The 2,034-nt window shown below is 32.1% G+C and overlaps 1 pseudogene; it reads left to right on the forward strand.

Annotated features, from left to right (window-relative positions):
• Nucleotides 1–1,023: 1,023 nt before the first annotated feature.
• LOC107535223 (synaptonemal complex protein 3 pseudogene) lies at nt 1,024–1,734 on the forward strand (annotated as a pseudogene).
• The last annotated feature ends 300 nt before the right edge of the window (nt 1,735–2,034 follow it).

The raw sequence follows: 2,034 nt of genomic DNA on the forward strand, positions 1-2,034 counted from the left end.
GTATCTTTCCTATATCCAAATCATAACCCTTAAGTGACTCCTGGTTTTGCCACTGCCTGGAATCCTCTCTGCTACAAACACCTCTAGAAATTTTAATGGTGTCAACAGTAAGTGGAAACTCAGTCATAAGCATGATATTCACTGTCTGCTGCCTGAATATTAGAAAGTAAAAGTTATGATGGATCCTTAGCAAAGCAATAACCCTTTAGGTTTTTCTCAGAGATATTTCTGTTGATTTGTCCCTAAAAAGCTCAGTTAAATGAACTTCAAAACAATCTTATTTCTAGTACGATGGACTTCTAGTTCAACTACTCTTAAGGAATGTCTTCTCCTCTCACCTGCTAATACTGCACAAACCATGTAAATAACAACAAAGAGCCACTAATACCTTCTAGTTAATTATTACATATGAGATTATTTCTTTTGTGTCCAGCCTAGGCAATGTGAAAACAAGCACTTGTCCACTCATCTTTATTTAGAGTTAGCAACAACTTAAAGAATAAAAGTATATATTGGGTATAATATGATTTGAACACCAAAAACAAAATGATAATTATTATATTTTGTTTTTCTTGTTTCTTATTCTTTGTAGAAAGAGAAATATCATAAGAGTATTTGAATAAGAAAATTCTAACATCAAGGTTTTATTTTCTTACATGAAGTTGGTGATATTATCTTTATTCAATTATATATAGAACGGTAGGAAAACTTGGAATTTATTGGTGTAAAAATAAGTGGAACAAGTTTTTGTGGGTTTAATGCATATTTTATAGTAAACTGAATTCAGAGATCACTTTTTATAGATAACTTATTCATAATTTCAGCATTTCTCACAGTGTACAGCAGACATTTACCTTTGCACAATAGACACAGAAAAAGATTAAGTAAATGAAGTTTAAGCAACACTAATTAGTAGAAATTAGTATTTCTACTAATTAGTAGAAATATTTAAGCCAAAATATTTCTATTTTGGAGGAGCATAGGGGTAGAAAAGAGGATACCTCAGTCAGAAAACATCTAAATATGGTGCCCTCTGAAAAAAAAAATTCCAGGAAATTGGGACGATATCAATGGAGGATCCAGTAGTAAGAGCCTATCACTTTGAGAAAGAAAATAAAAAAGATCTGAGTGGTTCAGAGGAGGACATTACTGATTTGAAGATTCCAGTTATTAATAAGCATGGGAAGAAAATGACTTCTGCAGGAATAGTTGAATATATCCGGGTGTGAAGTACATAATATGCTGTAAAAATTTGGAGCTGAGGTTAACAATGCTCTTCTTGCAAAGAGAAAAATACCAGCAGTGTAGACCAAGGCTTCTCTCAAAAGAAGTAACCAGAAAATTGAACATATTTGGAAAATCCACCAAGATCAAAGGTAGAAGCTTAACCAAGAATATTTTCAGAAGTTTCTGACTTTGTTTCAGTAGTGGGAGATAGATGTACAGAAAGTTGAGAAACAAGAAGAAAAACTAGATAATTTGTTTTTACATCCACAAAAGGCTTTCCAATAATCTATATTTATTCAGAGCCAGAGGCTGAAAAAAATTAAACAGTTATATGAGCAGTTCACAAAGAGTACGGAGGACTTGGAGAAGAATCATAATACTCTACTTACTGATGCACAGAATGAACTTAGAAAAGAAACGGCTTTGTTGCAAAAACAAATTATGATGGACAGTCAGCAGCAGGAGAGGGAAAGTGTTGGAAAGTCCCTTCAATTCATGTTATTCTGATGACTCATTGAAGGAAGATCTTGAACCTAAATAATATTATACAGTTATATTAACTAATTAGCTAAGAGACATGTAAGTCTTTAGAGCGGTTTTAAAATTCTAGTTTAAAACATTACATTATGTTAATCATTAGCTTAAGTGCAAGCCTCCTTTTTGTGTTAACCTCCAAATAAAATCTAAGCAGTTATGTGAGTAGCAGCAATTCCTAAATTGTATGTATCAAGCTTTCTACTTTATAAGAGAAATAGTGATTTTTTTTTCTATCTTGACACTTGTCAATTAACTTAGCAATAAAGATAA

The sequence above is a fragment of the Miniopterus natalensis genome, chromosome 1 (assembly GCF_054644295.1).
Source record: "Miniopterus natalensis isolate mMinNat1 chromosome 1, mMinNat1.hap1, whole genome shotgun sequence".
NCBI classification, from domain to species: Eukaryota; Metazoa; Chordata; class Mammalia; order Chiroptera; family Miniopteridae; genus Miniopterus; species Miniopterus natalensis.